General features: G+C 45.7%; 1 long non-coding RNA gene across 1 annotated transcript in view; it reads right to left on the bottom strand.

The window, feature by feature from the left end:
* The window catches only part of LOC123481492, a 30,275-nt gene extending 9,194 nt beyond the window's left edge, over positions 1 to 21,081 (bottom strand). Inside the window, exon 1 of the long non-coding RNA XR_006657166.1 lies at positions 20,808 to 21,081. This is a non-coding gene — a long non-coding RNA (uncharacterized LOC123481492). The remainder of the gene's footprint in view (positions 1 to 20,807) is intronic.
* Between the last annotated feature and the right edge of the window lie 375 nt (positions 21,082 to 21,456).

Raw genomic sequence — 21,456 nt, 5'->3', positions numbered from 1 at the left:
GAAAACAGTGATCGCTGGATTGCTCACAGCAAGTCATGCACACACACAGGTAACAGATCTGCGGGGTCGCTCTATAGAAACCTATCACTATAGAAACATATCACTATAGAAACCTTAGATAATACTGATGGAAAAACCACCAATGTATTTTTGACCTTTTATCACAAAGAGAAGCTATGATTGCACGCTAAGAAGACATTTAGAAGACAAATACATCAGAGGGTGAATACCATTCCATGGAAATGTTTGATCAAGACATTAGGGTGTGGTGATGAAGTAGCTATACGGGGGAGGGAAACTGTTTGAAGGTATGAATGCCAGTAGGAGTCAGAGAGCTTTTGAAATACCACTCTGTTCTCAGAAGTCCCTACCAAATCCCTGAAATACCAGATGTAGACGTTCTCATGTCCACTCTCTATAGGAGACAGAAAGGATGTGGCAGTTAGATTAGATTATGGATATTATTGAATATTCTCTCTCTCTCATACACACACACTCTCCTCTCCTCTCCCACCCCCATTCCCCTCTCCCACCCCATCTCTCTCTCCCTCCTCTCCTCTCCTCTCCTCTTCCACCCCACCCCATCCCTCTCTCCCTCCTCTCTCTCCTCATCTCTCTCTCTATGTATGTCTGTCTCCCACTTTCTCTCTCTCTCTCCCCCCCTCTTCCCCCTCTCTGTCTCCCCCTTTCTCTCCCTCCCTCCCTCTATCTCACTCCCCACCTCTCTGAGGCATCTGACCACTCAAACTCACATAAATGTCTCATTCCACACCAGTTTAACCAGTTTAGTGTGGAACAAAACAGGGGATGAGAGGAGGTTCCAGCCTGCAGGCTAGGTAGGCTCCAGATAGCTATGCCCCTGCAGCACTGCAGGAGGAGAAGAAGAAGAAGAAGAACATTGGGGTTTATTTGCACTAGGCCTCAGTGTTTTGTGCTGTTACCACATTATGTAACCATCAAAACACCTCACTATGGTAATAATAATAATAATAATAATAATAATAATAAGCAATTAGGGTCAAGTTGTCACGCCCTGGCTCTGGGGACTTTTATATGTTGAGCCAGGGTGTTAGTTTCTATGTGTTAGTTCTGGGTGTTAGGTTCTATGTTTCGTTTTCTATGTTCTTGTTCTAGTTTATGTGTTTCTATGTTGGCCGGGGTGGTTCCCAATTAGAGACAGGTTTGTGTTTATGGCCGAGGACTTCACGTTTCGTTTTGTTGTTTTGTTGCTGTGTGTAAGTACTCAATAAAAGATGTACGCATTTCACGCTGCGCCTTGGTCCACTCATTACGACGATCGTGACACAAGTGCTTTGCTCAAGAGCACATCAACAGATTTTTCAGCTTATCGGCTCGGGGATTCGAACTAGCGACCTTTCATGATTTAATGTGTGTATATAGTCATATAGTATTATTCACCTCTTTCTTTTCTTTCATCATGTTAGATCGTCGTCGTACTGAAGACATTGTCGCCATCATCATAACTATTCATTTCATCCCAATCTTGATTCCACTCCCTGTCTGAGGTGTTTCTGCTGGCCATGTGTCTCTGAGAAGACTCTACAAAACCAGTTCAGTTCAGGCCAAGAGGGAAGGTGTGAAAGACCACTAAATACCTTCTGCTGATTCTCAGAGACATGACATTGTGGTTTATTGAACCAACAACGGTTCAATAAATGGAACCAACATGATTGATTAGTCACCGCACTGAGAATGTTCAGGCAGTACAATATTTTCAAAAACGTCTGACAGAGAGGCCTTGCACGCTCTGATCCGTCGAGAGAGAGGGAGAAAGAGGGAGGGAGAGAGAGGAGGGAAGAAAGAGAGAGGGAGAGAGAGAGAGAGAGAGAGAGGAGGGGAGAAAGAGAGGAGGGGAGAAAGAGAGAGGGAGAGAGAGAGAGAGAGAGAGAGAGAGGAGGGGAGGGGAGAAAGAGAGCGGGAGAGAGAGAGAGAAAGTGTGAGGGAGAGAGAGAGGGAGAAAGAGAGAGGGAGAGAGAGAGAGAGAGAGAGAGAGAGGGAGCGCGAGAGAGAGAGAGCTGCACTTCCTAACCTCTTGCCAAATGTATGACTATATTAGATACACAATTAGAAAACAAACCGAATTTTGATAAACTCCCTTATCTACTGGGTGAAATACCACAGTGTGTAATCACAGCAGCAGGATTTGTGACCTGTTGCCACAAGAAAAGGGCAACCAGTGAAGAACAAACACCATTCTAAATACAACCCATATTTATGTTTATTTATTTTCCCATTTGTACTTAAACTATTTGCATATCATTACAACACTGTATATAGACATAATATGACATTTGAAATGTCTTTATTCTTTTGGAACTTCTGAGTGTAATGTTTACTGTTAATATGTATTGTTTATTTCACTTTTGTTTACTATCTACTTCACTTGCTTTGGCAATGTTAACATATGTTTCCCATGCCAATAAAGCCCTTAAATTGAAATTGAATTGAATTGAGAGAGAGAGAAAGAGAGAGAGAAAGAGAGAGAGAGAGAGAGAGAGAGAGAGAGAGAGGGAGGGAGAGAGAGAGAGAGAGAGAGAGAGAGAGAGAGAGAGAGAGAGGGAGGATGGGAGAGAGAGAGGGAGGGAGAAAGAGTGAGAGCAAGGTGTCTGTCTGACGATACTGCAACAAGGACTGTAATTACCCTGACCACTTCACCCCCACTCCCCTCCTTCCCTCCCTCCATTTTCTCCCTCCCTCTCTCTCTCCCCAACTCTGTCCCTCCCTCTCTCTCTCCCCAACTCTGTCCCTCCATCTCTCCCTCCCCAACTCTGTCCCTTCCATCTCTCTCTCCCCTCTTTCTCTCTCTTTTTCTTTTCCCCCTCATCATCTCTCCTACTGTGTTTAAACAGCTGCCCTGAACCAGCTGCTATGACAGCAGCCCACTGACAGACAGAAAACCTTGAGTCACCAAAAGGTTCCAGAAAAAGAACAACTTCCTATTCTAGAAGCTAAGCTGTGTGGACTCAGAGAGGCACTGCCACGGAAAATGACAGTCTGGAGCAAAGCCATACTACTATTGTATATATGACTCTGGTCTGGACCATAGAAATAGAACGACATTATATTCTATATCATTATATTTCTATATGCTGGACAGTGCTATACCAATACCATTGTCATCTAGCATTGTTAGATGCAACACACACACACACACACACACACACACACACACACACTTCTCTGATCTGAGGAGAGTAGATAATATGCCTCTCTGAGTTCAGTTCAGTCTGGCCGTCTGTAGTGAATGAAGCCAGACAGACGATGTTTCTCTAGTGTAGAGCCTGATGATTAGAAACAGCTAAGGCTAAGCCTGTTATACTGGTACCTTCTCTGGGTTGTTAGAGGAGGAGATGACTGCCAGCACCTCGGATCAATGGAGACACTCCATTTTTTTAAATCCTGTATCTCTCGACACGAAAATAGTCATGGCCTCTAAACCTTCCAGTTGTCTACTGGACCAAATTCCAACTAAAGTACTGAAAGAGCTACTTCCTCCATTTGGTCCTCCTAGGTTGAACAAAATAAACGGCTCCCTATCCTCCGGATGTGTACCAAACTCACTAAAAGTGGCAGTAATAAAGCCTCTCCTGAAAAAGCCAAACCTTGGCCCGGAAAATTTAAAAAACGATCGGCCTATATCGAATCTCCCATTCCTCCAAAAAAAAAAAAAATTGTTGCTCAGCAACTCACTGCCTTCCTGAAGAGAAATTATGTATACGAAACTCTCCAGTCTGGTTTTAGACCCAATCATAGTACTGAGACCGCACTCGTGAAGGTGGTAAATTACCTTTTAACCTCTTAAGGATCTGACCCTTTTTTTTAAATGTTCGCCTAAAATGACATACCCAAATCTAACAGTCATGCTAATCACATTAGCGCATGTTAGCTCAACCGTCCCGTATACGGGACACCGATCCCGTAGAGGTTAATGGCGTCAGACAAAGGCTCTGCATCTGTCCTCGTGCTCCTAGACCTTAGTGCCGCTTTCGACACCATCGATTACCACATTATTTTGGAGAGATTGGAAACCCTAATTGGTCTACGCGGACAAGTTCTTGCCTGGTTTAGATCTTATCTGTCGGAAAGATATCAGTTCGTCTCCGTGGATGTTTTGTTCTCTGACAAATTAATGGTACATTATAGTGCTCCTCAAGGTTCCGTTTTAGGACCACTATTGTTTTCACTATATACTGTATGCTACCTCTTGGTGATGTCATTCGGAAACACAATGTCAACGTTCACTGCTATGCAGACAACACAGAGCTGAACAATTGCCTACCCTGGAAGCCTGTGTTTCAGACATAAGGAAGTGGATGGAGGCAAATGTTTTACTTTTAAACTCGGACAAAACAGATATGCTAGTTCTAGGTCTCAAGAAACAAAAAGATCTGCTGTCGGATCTGACAATGAATCTCGAAGGTTGTACAGTCCTCTCAAATAAAACTGTGAAGGACCTCAGCGTTACTCTGGACCCTGATCTCTCTTTTGACAAACATATCAAAAATATTTCAAGAGTAGCTTTTTCCATCTTCGTAACATTGCAGAAAATCTGAAACTTACTGTCAAAAAATGATGCAGAAAAGCTAATCCATGCTTTTGTCACTTCAAGATTATACTGCTGCAATGCTGTACTCTCCGGCTAATCAGAAAACGCACTAAACAAACTTCAGCTAGTGCTAAATACATCTGCTAGAATCTTGACTAGAACCCAAAAAACATTATCATAATAATCATATTACTGGCTTCCTGTTAAGTCAAGGGCTGATTTCAAGGTTTTACTGCAAACCTACAAAGCATTACATGGACTTGCTCCTACCTATCTCTCCAATTTTGTCCTGCCGTACATAAAGTGAGGGAAAAAAGTATTTGATCCCCTGCTGATTTTGTACGTTTGCCCACTGACAAAGAAATGATCAGTCTATTATTTTAATGGTATGTTTATTTGAACAGTGAGAGACAGAATAACAACAAAACTATCCAGAAAAATGCATGTCAAAAATGTTATAAATTGATTTGCATTTTAATGAGGGAAATAAGTATTTGACCCCTCTGCAAAACATGACTTAGTACTTGGTGGCAAAACCCTTGTTGGCAATCACAGAGGTCAGACGTTTCTTGTAGTTGGCCACCAGGTTTGCACACATCTCAGGAGGGATTTTGTCCCACTCCTCTTTGCAGATCTTCTCCAAGTCATTAAGGTTTCGAGGCTGACATTTGGCAACTCGAACCTTCAGCTCCCTCCACATATTTTTATGGGATTAAGGTCTGGAGACTGGCTAGGCCACTCCAGGACCTTAATGTGCTTCTTCTTGAGCCACTCCTTTGTTGCCTTGGCCGTGTGTTTTGGGTCATTGTCATGCTGGAAAACCCATCCACGACCAATTTTCAATGCCCTGGCTGTGGGAAGGAGGTTCTCACCCAAGATTTGACGGTACATGGCCCCGTCCATCGTCCCTTTGATGCAGTGAAGTTGTCCTGTTCCCTTAGCAGAAAAACACCCCCAAAGCATAATGTTTCCACCTCCATGTTTGACGGTGGGGATGGTGTTCTTGGGGTCATAGGCAGCATTCCTCCTCCTCCAAACACGGCGAGTTGAGTTGATGCCAAAGAGCTCTATTTTGGTCTCATCTGACCACAACACTTTCACCCAGTTCTCCTCTGAATCATTCAGATGTTCATTGGCAAACTTCAGACGGGCATGTATATGTGCTTTCTTGAGCAGGGGGACCTTGCGGGCGCTGCAGGATTTCAGTCCTTCACAGCATAGTGTGTTACCAATTGTTTTCTTGGTGACTATGGTCCCAGCTGCCTTGAGATCATTGACAAGATCCTCCCGTGTAGTTCTGGGCTGATTCCTCACCGTTCTCATGATCATTGCAACTCCACAAGGTGAGATCTTGCATGGAGCCCCAGGCCGAGGGAGATTGACAGTTCTTTTGTGTTTCTTCCATTTGCGAATAATCGCACCAACTGTTGTCACCTTCTCACCAAGCTGCTTGGCGATGGTCTTGTAGCCCATTCCAGCCTTGTGTAGGTCTACAATCTTGTCCCTGACATCCTTAGAGAGCTCTTTGGTCTTGGCCATGGTGGACAGTTTGGAATCTGATTGATTGATTGTTTCTGTGGACAGGTGTCTTTTATACAGGTAACAAACTGAGATTAGGAGCACTCCCTTTAAGAGTGTGCTCCTAATCTCAGCTCGTTACCTGTATAAAAGACACCTGGGAACCAGAAATCTTTCTGATTGAGAGGGGGTCAAATTCTTATTTCCCTCATTAAAATGCAAATCAATTTCTAACATTTTTTCGTTTTTCTGGATTATTTTGTTGTTATTCTGTCTCTCACTGTTCAAATAAACCTACCATTAAAATTATAGACTGATCATTTCTTTGTCAGTGGGCAAACGTACAAAATCAGCAGGGGATCAAATACTTTTTTTCCCTCACTGTACCTACAGGTACGCTATGGTCACAAGACGCAGGCCTCGTTATTGTTCCTAGAATCTCTAAGCAAACAGCTGGAGGCAGGGCTTTCTCCTATAGAGCTCCATTTCTATTTAATGGTCTGCCGATCCATGTGAGAGATGCAGACGCAGTCTCAACCTTTAAGTCTTTATTGAAGACTCAACACTGAAGACTCATCTCTTCAGTAGGTCTTATGATTGAGTATAGTCTGGCCTAGGAGAGCGAAGGTGAACGTCAAGGCACTGGAGTGACGAACCACCCTTGATGTCTCTGCCTGGCCGGCTCCCCTCTCTCCACTAGGATTCACTACATCTGACCCTTTTACGGAGGTTGAGTCACTGGCTTGCTCGTGCTCTTCCATGACGTCCCTAGGAGGGGTGCATCACGTCGTGCCAGTTTTTTTCTCTCGCTATTCTCAACTTGAGTGAGTTGAGTCACTGACGTGATCTTCCTGTCCGGTTTTGCGCCCCCTCGGGCTCGTGTGATGGGGGAGATCTTCGTGGGCTATACTCAGCCTTGTCTCAGGGTAGTAAGTTAGTGGTCTGTTGATATTCCTTTGGTGGTGTGGGGGTTGTGCTTTGATAAAGTGGATGAGGTCATATCCTGCCTGGTTGGCCCTGTCCGGGGGCTAACATTGGACGGGGCCACAGTGTCCCCCGACCCCCCCCGTCTCAGTCTCCAGTATCTATGTTGCAATAGTCTATATGCTGGGGGGCTAAGGTCAGTCTGTTATATCTGGTGTAATTCTCCTCTTATCTGGTGTCCTGTGTGATCTTAGGTATGTTCCCTCTAATTCTCCCATCTCTCTCTCTCTCTCTCCCCTCCCAGAGGACCTGAGCCCTAGGACCATGCCTCAGGACTACATGGCCTGACGACTCCTGGCTGTCCCCATCCCCAGTCCACCTGGTCGTGCTGCTGATCCAGTTTCTGCTGTTCTGCCTGCAGCTATGGAACGTTGACCTGTTCACCGGACGTGCTACCTTGTCCCGGACCTGCTGTTTCGACCCTCTCTCGCTCTCTCTACTGCACCTACTGTCTCGACCTCTGAATACTTGGCTATGAGAAGTCAACTGACATTTACTCCTGAGGTGCTGACCTGTTACACTCTCTACAACCACTGTCTGAACGTTTGAACATCTTGAAGAACAATCTGGCCTTAACAGCCATGTACTCTTATTATAGTTTTTCTCGATTGCTAAGACACATTTCTTGAAACCTTCACCCATTTTCTCAAAACTTTAAACACAAAACCAAATCTTCAAACTACATTCACAAAACCCCTGATTCTTCTGGCAAAATCAAACAATCGCCTCAAAAGCATTTAATCTGTGCTCAAAATCAAACAATGCTTTCAGATCATACACACAGCCAGTCAATATATAAACACTACAGAGCGTTCATTTGACACTACATCAAAAAATGGAGAACACAGCGTCCAGGGCATGTAGTTACAGTGAAGGAAAAAAGTATTTGATCCCCTGCTGATTTTGTACATTTGCCCACTGACAAAGAAATGATCAGTCTATAATTTTAATGGTAGGTTTATTTGAACAGTGAGAGACAGAATAACAAAAAAAAATCCAGAAAATCGCATGTAAAAAAATTTATAAATTGATTTGCATTTTAATGAGGGAAATAAGTATTTGACCCCCTCTCAATCAGAAAGATTTCTGGCTCCCAGGTGTCTTTTATACAGGTAATGAGCTGAGATCAGGAGCACACTCTTAAAGGGAGTGCTCCTAATCTCAGTTTGTTACCTGTATAAAATACACCTGTCCACAGAAGCAATCAATCAATCAGATTCCAAACTCTCCACCATGGCCAAGACCAAAGAGCTCTCCAAGGATGTCAGGGACAAGATTGTAGACCTACACAAGGCTGGAATGGGCTACAAGACCATCGCCAAGCAGCTTGGTGAGAAGGTGACAACAGTTGGTGCGATTATTCGCAAATGGAAGAAACACAAAAGACTGTCAATCTCCCTCGGCCTGGGGCTCCTTGCAAGATCTCACCTTGTGGAGTTGCTATGATCATGAGAACGGTGAGGAATCAGCCCATAACTACACGGGAGGATCTTGTCAATGATCTCAAGGCAGCTGGGACCATAGTCACCAAGAAAACAATTGGTAACACACTACGCCGTGAAGGATTGAAATCCTGCAGCGCCCGCAAGATCCCCCTGCTCAAGAAAGCACATATACAGGGCCGTCTGAAGTTTGCCAATGAACATCTGAATGATTCAGAGGAGAACTGGGTGAAAGTGTTGTGGTCAGATGAGACCAAAATAGAGCTCTTTGGCATCAACTCAACTCGCCGTGTTTGGAGGAGGAGGAATGATGCCTATGAACCCAAGAACACCATCCCCACCGTCAAACATGGAGGTGGAAACATTATGCTTTGGGGGTGTTTTTCTGCTAAGGGGACAGGACAACTTCACCGCATCAAAGGGACGATGGACGGGGCCATGTACCGTCAAATCTTGGGTGAGAACCTCCTTCCCTCAGCCAGGGCATTGAAAATGGGTTGTGGATGGGTATTCCAGCATGACAATGACCCAAAACACACGGCCAAGGCAACAAAGGAGTGGCTCAATAAGAAGCACATTAAGGTCCTGGAGTGGCCTAGCCAGTCTCCAGACCTTAATCCCATAGAAAATCTGTGGAGGGAGCTGAAGGTTCGAGTTGCCAAACGTCAGCCTCGAAACCTTAATGACTTGGAGAAGATCTGCAAAGAGGAGTGGGACAAAATCCCTCCTGAGATGTGTGCAAACCTGGTGGCCAACTACAAGAAACGTCTGACCTCTGTGATTGCCAACAAGGGTTTTGCCACCAAGTACTAAGTCATGTTTTGCAGAGGGGTCAAATACTTATTTCCCTCATTAAAATGCAAATCAATTTATAACATTTTTGACATGCGTTTTTCTGGATTTTTGTTGTTGTTATTCTGTATCTCACTGTTCAAATAAACCTACCATTAAAATTATAGACTGATCATTTCTTTGTCAGTGGGCAAACGTACAAAATCAGCAGGGGATCAAATACTTTTTTCCCTCACTGTACATAATACAGTTTTTCTCGATTGTTTACACACATTTTCTGAAAGCATGCCTCATATTCTCAGAACTCTACACACAAATCAAAATACACACACACAATGGGCATGTGACACTCTGGCTCCGGGACTTTTGTATTTGAGCCAGGGTGTATTTTGTTTTGTTGGGTTTTGGTTTGGTTATGTTGGGTATTTGGGTGTATTTCTATGTTTGCATTTCTGTTGGGTTCATTTCTAGGTTTGGTCAATGACTCCCAATCGGAGGTAACGAGTGTCAGCTGTCGGCTCGTTATCTCTGATTGGGAGCCATATTTAATCTGTATGTTTTCCTGTGGGTGTTGTGGGTTTTTGTTCCGTTTCGGTCAGTGTACCGTGGACTTCATTGAGTCGTCTTTTTGTTTTGTAGTTCGATAACGTTTAATTAATAAAGTCATGTTTCTTGGACACGCTGCGCCTTGGTCATACTTAGACGACATAGACGACCGTGACAGAAAAACCCACCAATCTAGGACCAAGCGGCGTGTCAAGCGGCAACAGGACCCACATACACAGGATTCATGGACGCCTATAAAGGATTCATGGACATGGGAGGAGATACTGGATGGAAAGGGTCCTTGGGCACAACCGGGAGAATATCGCCGTCCTCGTGAAGAGCTGGAGGCAGCTAAAGCCGAGAGGAGGCGATATGAGGAGGCAGCACGGAGGCAAGACTGGAAGCCCGAGAGTACTACCCAAAAATTTCTTGGGGGGGGGCTTAAAGGGAGTGTGGCGAAGTCAGGTAGGAGACCTGCGCCTACTCCCCTGGACTTACCGTGGAGAGCGAGAGTACGGGCAGACACCGTGTTACGCAGTAGAGCGCATGGTGTCTCCTGTACGCAGGCATAGCCCGGTTCGGTACATTCCAGCTCCACGTATCGGCCGGGTTAGAGTGAGCGTTGAGCCAGATGTCATGAAGCTGGCCCAACGCATCCGGCTACCAGTGCGTCTCCTCGGGCCGGGCGTACATGGCACCAGCCTTACGCATGGTGTTCCCGGTTCGCCCACATAGGCCGGGTGCGGGTTATTCCACCTCCCCGTACTGGTCGGGCGACGGGGAGCATCAACCCGGTAAGGTTGGGGCAGGCTCAGTGCTCAAGGGGGCCAGTAAGCCTGCACGGTCCGGTATTTCCGGCGCCACCTCCCCGCTCCAGCCCAGTACCACCAGTGCCTACACCACGCACCAAGCCTCCTGTGTGTTCCCCGAGTCCTGTGCGTCCTGTTGCTGCTCTCCGCACTAGGCCTTATGTGCGTCCCCAGGGTCCAGCATACCCTGTTCCTTCTCTCCGCACTAGGCCTTATGTGCGTCCCCAGGGTCCAGCATGCCCTGTTCCTTCTCCCCGCACTAGGCTTTATGTGCGTTCCCAGGGTCCAGCATGCCCTGTTGCTTCTCCCCGCACTAGCCCTGAGATGCGTGTCCTCAGCCCGGTACCTCCAGTTCCGGCACCACGCACCAGGCCTACGGTGCGCCTCAGACGGCCAGAGTCTGCCGTCTGCCCAACGGGGCCTGAACTGCCCGTCTGCCCAAAGGCGCTTGAACTGGCCGTCTGGACTGAGCCTGCAAAGCCGCCCGTCTGCCATGAGCCTTCAGAGCCGTCCGCCAGACCGGAGCCGCTAGAGCCTTCCGCCAGACAGGATCAGCCAGAGCCTTCCGCCAGACAGGATCAGCCAGAGCCTTCCGCCAGCCATGAGCAGCCAGATCCGTCAGCCAGCCATGAGCAGCCAGATCCTTCAGCCAGCCATGAGCAGCCAGATCCGTCAGCCAGCCATGAGCAGCCAGATCCGTCGGCCAGCCATGAGCAGCCAGATCCGTCAGCCAGCCATGAGCAGCCAGATCCGTCAGCCAGCCATGAGCAGCCAGATCCTTCAGCCAGCCATGAGCCGTCCAGCCAGGATCCGCCAGAGCCGTCCAGCCAGGATCCGCCAGAGCCAGCCAGCCAGGATCCGCCATTGAGTCCGGTGCTGTCCCTTAGCCCGGTGCTGCCCCTTATCCTGGTGCTGCCCCTTAGTCCGGTGCTGCCCCTTAGTCCGGTGCTGCCCCTTAGTCCGGTGCTGCCCCTTAGTCCGGTGCCGCCCCAATCCAGTGGGGTTTAGTTGGGGGTGGTCATGTGGAGGGGGCTACGGAAGCGGATAGTGACTAAGGTGGGGTGGGGACCACGACCAGGGCCAGAACCGCCACCGTGGACAGACGCCCACCCAGACCCTCCCCTAGACTGTATGCTGGTGCGCCCGGAGTTCGCACCTTTAGGGGAGGGTACTGTGACACTCTGGCTCCGGGACTTTTGTATTTGAGCCAGGGTGTATTTTGTTTTGTTGGGTTTTGGTTTGGTTATGTTGGGTATTTGGGTGTATTTCTATGTTTGCATTTCTGTTGGGTTCATTTCTAGGTTTGGTCAATGACTCCCAATCGGAGGTAACGAGTGTCAGCTGTCGGCTCGTTATCTCTGATTGGGAGCCATATTTAATCTGTATGTTTTCCTGTGGGTGTTGTGGGTTTTTGTTCCGTTTCGGTCAGTGTACCGTGGACTTCATTGAGTCGTCTTTTGTTTTGTAGTTCGATAACGTTTAATTAATAAAGTCATGTTTCTTGGACACGCTGCGCCTTGGTCATACTTAGACGACATAGACGACCGTGACAGGGCAAAACCCCTCAATTCGCCTGCAAAATGAAACTTTACATTCAAAACAATGTTATTTCTTATCAAAATGGTATTTTGTTTTCAAATGACACACACAAACCATCATATGAATAGACATTTATAAGAACCAGTTGAACACTGATGTGCTCAATGTAAAACACTATGATGAATGGAAAACACTTCTTCTCCATTCATCATAATGACTTAGGCCTTTTTTTGGTTCAGTGTTGCCATTACTACAGACAGTACATACATAAGTGTGTTGTAAAATATTTGAGAATATTGTTTTTATACTCAGAACACACAAATACACGGTAACAAATATATTTCATTTTCCCCACAAAAACAATGTACACAGTGTACATCCCATTCCCAACCAACACAAATTTGCACATACAGTGGTCTACATACAAAACAGAAGAATTTAATGTATACAGTTACAGTAAAAAAATATATATAATAATTCTGCCTCAGCATCACGTCTTTGTGCTGGTTCCGGCCAGAGGACTTCGTCCACATCACAGGCAACGTTGTCCCTTGCCAGGCAATGGGGGGAAAACCCTCTGGTGTGCCGGATCCAGCCTTGACAACACTCCACACCTATGTCACCACAGGCCAATTCCATTGCCTGTAAGAGATTATCCCTGGTATATGGGTTTCGGTCATAGACCTTCCACCGCCACGCAGAGAAAAACTATTATATTGGGTTGAGGAAAGGGCTGTATGGTGGAAGGCAAACATTTATGAATCACTGATTAATGTTGAACCACTCGCGCATCCGGACACCACGGTGAAAGCTGACATTGTCCCAAACCACGACATAGACAGGATGCACTGCCTGCTGATGATCCTGCTGCTCACGCTCAAACAAAACATCCCGAAGACCACCCAGAAATGTAAGAAGATGTTCAGTGTTATATGGCCCCAGGGTTGCATGACGGTGGAGAACCCCACGATTACTTATGGCTGCACAAAGGGTGACATTGCCACCACGCTGGCCAGGTGTCACGCCCTGGCTCTGGGGACTCTTGTATGTTGAGCCAGGGTGTGAGTTTTCATTGTTTTGTGTTCTAGTTTGGTATTTCTATGTTGGCCAGGGTGGTTCCCAATCAGAGACGGCTGTAGCTCGTTGTCTCTGATTGGGAGCCATACTTAGGTAGCCGTTTGGCATTGTTTTGGTGTGGTATCTTGTTCCGTTTGGTTTGTGTAACCGTAGGACTTCACGTTTCGTATCGTTTGTTGTTTTGTTCGTTGTGTTGTACATTCAATAAATATTATGTACGCATATCACGCTGCGCCTTGGCCCACTTCTTCTCAAGACGATCGTGACAGAAGATACCACCTCGACTGGGTCAAGCAGCGTGAGGAGGAGAGAGGCTGGACTTGGGAGCAGAGGAGCGAGAGTCTGGCGAGAGCCATGGAGGCCTGGCCCACGGGGAGGAGAGACGCCCAGAAAAGTTTTAGGGGGGGGCTCACGCTGTGGACGACGGGGCAGCAGGAGGCCGGGATAGAGTGGTTCAGCGGGTTGGCAAAGGAGGCCGCCAGGTTACGGGAGTCACTGGTCACCAGGGGGAAGGAGAATGTAGAGGCACGGCGAGAGGTACTGGGGTGTGTTGCCAGTCCGGTCCGGCCCGTTCCTGATCCCCGCGTAGGGCCAGTGGTGTGTGTTCCCAGTACGGTCCGGCTTGTTCCTGTCCCTCGCACCGAGCCTGTGGTGCGCGTCGCCAGCCCGGTCCGGCATGTTCCTGCCCCTCGCACCAAGCCTGTGGTGCGCGTCGCCAGCCCGGTCCGGCCTGTTCCTGCCCCTCGCACCAAGCCAGTGGTGCGCGTCGCCAGCCCGGTCCGGCCCGTTCCTGCTCCCCGCACCAAGCCAGTGGTGCGCTTCGTCAGCCCGGTTCGGCCCGTCCCTGCTCCCCGCACCAAGCCAATGGTACGCGTCGTCAGCCCGGTCCGGCCCGTCCCTGCTCCCCGCACCAAGCCTGTGGTGTGCGTCGTCAGTCCGGCACAGCCCGTGCCTGTTCCACCGGTGCCTGGTCCGGCACCGGTCAGCTGCTCCACTCCGGAGCTAGAGCAATCCGCTCCACCAGTGTTCAGTCCAGCTCCGGCCAGCAGGGCCAGACCGGACCAAGAGCGCTTTGGGCGGTTAGAGAGGGAGTGGGGGTCATGCCCGGAGCCGGATCCGCCGCCGAGGCGGAGTGCCCACCCGGCCCCTCCCCTGTTGTGTTTGGTTGGCGCGGTCGGAGTCCGCGCCTTTGGGGGGGGTACTGTCACGCCCTGGCTCTGGGGACTCTTGTATGTTGAGCCAGGGTGTGAGTTTTCATTGTTTTGTGTTCTAGTTTGGTATTTCTATGTTGGCCAGGGTGGTTCCCAATCAGAGACGGCTGTAGCTCGTTGTCTCTGATTGGGAGCCATACTTAGGTAGCCGTTTGGCATTGTTTTGGTGTGGTATCTTGTTCCGTTTGGTTTGTGTAACCGTAGGACTTCACGTTTCGTATCGTTTGTTGTTTTGTTCGTTGTGTTGTACATTCAATAAATATTATGTACGCATATCACGCTGCGCCTTGGCCCGCTTCTTCTCAAGACGATCGTGACACCAGGGACTTCCACAATGGCACGTTGGCCAATTATGTTCCTGCCTCTCCTTCTCCTCTTCGCCAGATTGAACCCTGCTTCATCTACAAAAATGTATTGATGGGGCCTTTCCATGGAATCCAATTCAAATACTCTCTATATAAAAATAGATAAATAAGTAGTTTAGTAAGTGATACAATAGTGCATTTGTATGCACTCCTGGTTTACATACAATACAATATAGTGCAGTTTACAGTAACAGTAGGCTAGTAGCATAGCATTGTACTGTAAGCATTAGCGCTGAAAGTGTCTGAGTGTACACTTACTTGCACATACTGAAATCGTAGATCTTTGACCCTTTCTGAGTTGCGCTCAAAGGGTACTCTGTACACTTGCTTCATGCGTACCCTGTTGCACTGGAGGACACGGTCAATGGCAGAAAGGCTGACACTGTTGATTCCTTCAAAGTTTAAATTGTGTTCAACAACTCTTTGCTGTATTTCACGCAGTCAGATGGCATTGTTTTGAAGGACTACATCAACAATGAGAGCCTCTTGCTGTTGGGAGAACATAGTAGGCCTTCCACCCTCATGTGGTAGTCTTGCAAGTCTACAAAAAGGGAAAATGCACTTACAAACGTATACATACAGTAAAAATAGTAATGGACATTACTTCTATACGTAAAAAATATTGTCTGGTAAGAAAATTATTCTTTTTTTCCCCAGTCCCCTTTCTATTGACAAAGTGATGTACTGAATCAAATGTATACAGTAAACTTTCAATGACCAAAATAAAAAGAAACAATTACCTGTTCTCTTCTCTGAATGTCCTGGTTATGGTGGCCACAGAGAATCTGCTCAAATTGGGTTGTACTCTTTGTCCTGCTTCCCTCATTGTCATTCCATGAACAACAACATGGTCTATCACAGTTGCTCGAATTTCTTCTGAAATGACTGTTCTTGGTCTTGCTCTTCCTCGTCCTCGTACTCTTCCTCCTCGTCCACCACCTCTTACACGTACTCTTCCTCCTCTGCCTCTCAGATTGTTTCCATCTATTGTTGGTATCAACATTCAGCACACCTGTGCCACCTGTGCACTCTGAACTGGCTTATATTCCGTACAATTGGTTTGATCACATCATTATAAACAAGTGTGAACAATTTGGAGTCGTTGTGTGTAAACGATGACAACTGTGTTGTAGTTTTGTTTAACTTTTGCCGCCTGTGTTTACCATTTTTTTTGTAACACAAGTGCATCACAGTGCGAAATGTGTTTTGGTGAGTGAGAATGTGTTTAGAGTTTTGCAAAAAGAGTGATTGATTCAACAAATGGGTTTAGGCCACTGAGCACGTGGTTCAGAGAATGGAGTTTAGTGTTTTAGCAATTCAGAAAAACTGTATCTCCACCCGGCACAGCCAGAAGATTACTGGCCACCCCTCAGAGCCTGGTTCCTCTCTAGGTTTCTTCCTATGTTCCTGCCTTCTAGGGAGTTTTTCCTAGCCACCGTGCTTTTACATCTGCATTGCTTGCACTTTGGGGTTTTAAGCTGGTTTTCTGTTTAAGCACTTTGTAACCACTGCTGATGTAAAAAAAGCTTTATAAATACACTTGATTGATTGATGTAGCACCAGCCCACTGTCTAATTAACTGTCACATTTTGACAAACTGTTAATGAGAGCCTTTAACACTTCCAATGTGTGGAGCTCCATACAGCTGTCATGGGTGAGCTCGCTATGATGACAACAAGTGTACAACAACAAGGTTTGCTTCAATATTAGCCAACTGTCAAAATACAAGTATGGCCATTTTTGTTGCTGTATCACTAAGTTCAATAAGTTATATACAGTGGGGAAAAAAAGTATTTAGTCAGCCACCAATTGTGCAAGTTCTCCCACTTAAAAAGATGAGAGAGGCCTGTAATTTTCATCATAGGTACACGTCAACTATGACAGACAAATTGAGGGAAAAAAATCCAGAAAATCACATTGTAGGATTTTTAATGAATTTAATTGCAAATGATGGTGGAAAATAAGTATTTGGTCACCTACAAACAAGCAAGATTTCTGGCTCTCACAGACCTGTAACTTCTTCTTTAAGAGGCTCCTCTGTCCTCCACTCGTTACCTGTATTAATGGCACCTGTTTGAACTTGTTATCAGTATAAAAGACACCTGTCCACAACCTCAAACAGTCACACTACAAACTCCACTATGGCCAAGACCAAAGAGCTGTCAAAGGACACCAGAAACAAAATTGTAGACCTGCACCAGTCTGGGAAGACTGAATCTGCAATAGGTAAGCAGCTTGGTTTGAATAAATCAACTGTGGGAGCAATTATTAGGAAATGGAAGACATACAAGACCACTGATAATCTCCCTCGATCTGGGGCGCCACGCAAGATCTCACCCCGTGGGGTCAAAATGATCACAAGAACGGTGAGCAAAAATCCCAGAACCACACGGGGGGACCTAGTGAATGACCTGCAGAGAGCTGGGACCAAAGTAACAAAGCCTACCATCAGTAACACACTACGCCGCCAGGGACTCAAATCCTGCAGTGCAGACGTGTCCCCCTGCTTAAGCCAGTACATGTCCAGGCCCATCTGAAGTTTGCTAGAGTGCATTTGGATGATCCAGAAGAGGATTGGGAGAATGTCATATGGTCAGATGAAACCAAAATATAACTTTTTGGTAAAAACTCAACTTGTCGTGTTTGGAGGATAAAGAATGCTGAGTTGCATCCATACCTACTGTGATGCATGGGGGTGGAAACATCATGCTTTGGGGCTGTTTTTTCTGCAAAGGGACCAGGACGACTGATCCGTGTAAATGAAAGAATGAATGGGGCCATGTATCGTGAGATTTTGAGTGAAAACCTCCTTCCATCAGCAAGGGCATTGAAGATGAAACGTGGCTGGGTCTTTCAGCATGACAATGATCCCAAACACACCGCCCGGGCAACGAATGAGTGGCTTCGTAAGAAGCATTTCAAGGTCCTGGAGTGGCCTAGCCAGTCTCCAGATCTCAACCCCATAGAAAATCTTTGGAGGGAGTTGAAAGTCTGTGTACCCCAGCGACAGCCCCAAAACATCACTGCTCTAGAGGAGATCTGCATGGAGGAATGGGCCAAAATACCAGCAACAGTGTGTGAAAACCTTGTGAAGACTTACAGAAAACGTTTGACCTGTGTCATTGCCAACAAAGGGTATATAACAAAGTATTGAGAAACTTTTGTTATTGACCAAATACTTATTTTCCACCATAATTTGCAAATAAATTCATAAGAAATCCTACAATGTGATTTTCTGGATTTTTTTTTCTCATTTTGTCTGTCATAGTTGACGTGTACCTCTGAGGAAAATTACAGGCCTCTCTCATCTTTTTAAGTGGGAGAACTTGCACAACTGGTGGCTGACTAAATACTTTTTTTCCCCACTGTATATACACTACCAGTCAAAAGTTTGGACACACCTACTCATTACATTAACATTTTAGTCATTTAGCAGACGCTCTTATCCAGAGCGACTTACAGTTAGTGAGTGCATACATTTTTCATAACGGTTTTCTTTATTTTTACTATTTTTTACATTGTAGAATAATAGTGAAGACATCAAAACTATGAAATAACACATATGGAATCATGTAGTAACCAAAAAAGTGTTAAACAAATCAAAATATATTTTATATTTGAGATTCTTCAAACAGCCACCCTTTGCCTTGATGACAGCTTTGCACACTCTTGGCATTCTCTCAACCAGCTTCATGAGGTAGTCACCAGGAATGCATTTCAATTAACAGGTGTTCCTTCTTAAAAGTTAATTTGTGGAATTTATTTCCTTCTTAATGCGTTTGAGCCAATCAGTTGTGTTGTGACAAGGTAGGGGGGGTATACAGAAGATAGCCCTATTTGGTAAAAGACCAAGTCCATATTATGGCAAGGACAGCTCAAATAAGCAAAGAGAAACAACAGTCCATCATTCCTTTAAGACATGAAGGTCAGTCAATCTGGAAAATGTCAAGAACTTTGAACGTTTCTTCTAGTGCAGTCGCAAAAACCATCAAGCGCTATGATGAAACTGGCTCTCATGAGGACCGCCACAGGAATGGAAGACCCAGAGTTACCTCTTCTGCAGACGATAAGTTCATTAGAGTTACCAGCCTCAGAAATTGAAGCCCAAATAAATGCTTCACAGAGTTCAAGTAACAGACACATCTAAACATCAACTGTTCAGAGGGGACTGTGTGTATCAGGCCTTCATGGTCGAATTGCTGAAAAGAAACCACTACTAAAGGCCACCAATAATAAGAAGAAACCTGCTTGGGCCAAGAAACACGAGCAATGGACATTAGACCGGTGGAAATTTGTCCTTTGGTCTGGAGTCCAAATTTGAGATTTTTGGTTCAGACCGCTGTGTCTTTGTGAGATGCGGTGTGGGTGAATAGATGATCTCCGCATGTGTATTTCCCATCGTAAAGCATGGAGGAGGAGGTGTTATGGTGTGGGGGTGCTTTGCTGGTGACACTGTCTGTGATGTATTTAGAATTCAAGGCACACTTAACCAGCATGGCTACCACAGCATTCTGCAGCGATACGCTGTCATCAAGGCAAAGGGTGGCTATTTGAAGAATCTAAAATGTACATTTTACATTTTAGTCATTTAGCAGACGCTCTTATCCAGAGTGAGTGAGTGCATACATTTTTCAAAATCTAAAATATATTTTGATTTAACACTTTTTTGGTTACTACATGATTACATATGTGTTATTTCATAGTTTTGATGTCTTCACTATTATTCTAGAATGTATAAACATTTAAAAATAAAGAAAAACCCTTGAATGAGTAGGTGTGTCCAAACTTTTGACTGGTACTGTATATATATATACACACTTTCAAACAAGGTTTAAAATGGGTGGGGGGAGCTGAGTTATGTCATTAATGGAGCTTCTACATCTGCATTGCTTGCTCTTTTGGGGTTTTAGGCTGGGTCTCTGTATAAGCACTTTGTAACATCTGCTGATGTAAAAGGGCTTTATAAATAAATTTGATTGATTGAATTGTATTGATATACTCCTTTGAAGTCTGATGACAGTATTCACATATATTCCCTACTATAAAGGCGCTACGACATCTTTCAGGATAAGAGAAGCATGCAGTGAGTAGGCTGGTAGCACAGGAGGCTGGTGGCACCTTAATTGGGGAGGCCGGGCTAGTGATAATGGCTGGAGCGGAATGAGTGTAACGCTATCAAATACATCAAACACATGGTTTCCAGGTGTTTGATGCCATTCCATTCACGTCGTTCAGGCCATTATTATGAGCCGTCCTCCCCTCAGCAGCCTCCTGTGGCTGGTAGAGCTGTCCAGCCAGCATGCATTTTCTTCTGGGTTCAGAGATTAGCTGGTAGAGGGTCAGACCAGGTGAAAATACATCACAGATCTAATGGTCAGGGGTTAGACAAACAGACAGTACCCCTGTTCCTAAAACTCCTCTAGTACTGATAAGACCACTGAATACACATTACACCACTAGTACAGCATGACCTGAGTGTTTCAGCCCAATGTGTTGGTGTGTGCTATGGTTGACAGAGGCCACTCATAATGGTGTTGATAAATCACCTACAGCATCTTATGATGTAAATTAATGCAACATTTATTATTTTGAATATCTCCAGTGCAGGCTACCCTTTTAGATTAGAACAAGGAATGTAATGACTGAAAACGTAATATGTTCAGAGATTGTAGCTGTCAACTGAACACAGCGCTTTTAAAACGTCAATAATTACATCAGGAAACACTCATCATACTATAGTAGAGCTTCCAAATCTGCACACCACAGAGAAACAAGCCTCTAGGTATTGTTGATATATTAGGGGAACATAATTGTTATGTATATTTTCAGAGGGCAAAATATATCATGTTCAAAAGCTTTAAATTCATTGTAATCATCACGAAAATGTGACAGAATATATAAATATGCTATTTATAGCATTGCATTGACTGACTGATTAGATGGCATCGCCTACATACCTTTCAACAATACTGCCTTCTGATACTGTCCAATCCATACTGATTTATCACTGGGGAATCCTCGCCCCTCGCTGAAATCCTATTATCATCCAATCGTCAATCCGTTAGTCCAAATCTCTCCGAGAAGGTACCGAATACCTCGCGGAATCTGCGAAATGTTGCTCAAACGCGCCTGGCTGAGGCTCTCATTTTGTTATCAATTTTTCGGTAGCTGCCAGATCCCCCCACGGTCCAAAAAATGCCGTCTGATTTCGCACGCGTCAGATACGCTCCTTCTCCGCTGTGCATGTGCTCCGAGATCAAAGGAAGCCGAAACTCATACTGAGGCCCCAAGAGCACCATTCACGCACGGGTGAGCACCACTGCGCGCATGGCACCGCACATCCATGAGAGAGTAAAAATAATCAGATGGTTGTTCAAATATTACTTTACACTAGTTTATTGAAATGAAATGCTATAATAACAGTAGGCCTTTGGTCTTTTACATTTTACAAACATGGATGTAGTACTAGGGCTAGTGTATGGCTTCCTAGTAAGTTAATTTGAGTCTATACGCTATTAATGCTCTGGTCAGTGTTCCTATGCCTGCCTTTGCATTCACAGAATGCACTGCATCAATAATGTCAGTGACTGAAGGCAACAACAATAT

The sequence above is a fragment of the Coregonus clupeaformis genome, chromosome 20 (genome assembly GCF_020615455.1).
Source record: "Coregonus clupeaformis isolate EN_2021a chromosome 20, ASM2061545v1, whole genome shotgun sequence".
In the NCBI taxonomy this organism is placed as follows: Eukaryota; Metazoa; Chordata; class Actinopteri; order Salmoniformes; family Salmonidae; genus Coregonus; species Coregonus clupeaformis.
The sequence above is the reverse complement of the archived record's forward strand: the minus strand, read 5'-3'. Positions and strand labels throughout refer to the sequence as shown.